Below are 533 nucleotides of genomic sequence, written 5' to 3'. Positions count from 1 at the left end.
CTCTTGGAATCTCTTACTAAGCCTGTGTTTGAGCTCTATGCCTTTGCGCGCTAAGGCTTTCTTGGCTAACCCGAGCAAACCACCCTGATGAGCGCTATTTATCGGTTAGCATTAAGTAAGAAGGTATTGAAGAAGATCTATGAGACCTCCGATCAAAGAACAGAATTAGTGCTTTAAATTGACTTCTTTCCATCCATCCTGCCCTTTTTTCAGTCGAGCGCCAAACAACGCCGGTGCTGACCGGGATGCCCTGTCCAGCGAGTATCGTGATACTACTTCAACAAGTCCCTACGTATGTTATCCTACCTTGGGACAAAAAGATTATTCCCCTTGATGTAGAGCAGACCATCCTTTTCCAAAAAGCGAGTCTTTTCCTATCTGGTCGAGGGAGTCCACTTTCTCTTCCGCAGCAAGCCTAGCCTACTTTCGTAAAGTCAACAAGGCCTTACGTTTACCGTTGTTCCCAGCCCATGGCGTATACCACCATAGCAATAGCATAAGGAGAATCCGCATATTAGTAGGGAAAGAGCCTC

The sequence above is a fragment of the Olea europaea genome, unplaced genomic scaffold (assembly GCF_002742605.1).
Source record: "Olea europaea var. sylvestris unplaced genomic scaffold, O_europaea_v1 scaffold3654, whole genome shotgun sequence".
Classification (NCBI taxonomy): domain Eukaryota; kingdom Viridiplantae; phylum Streptophyta; class Magnoliopsida; order Lamiales; family Oleaceae; genus Olea; species Olea europaea.
The sequence above is the reverse complement of the archived record's forward strand: the minus strand, read 5'-3'. Positions refer to the sequence as shown.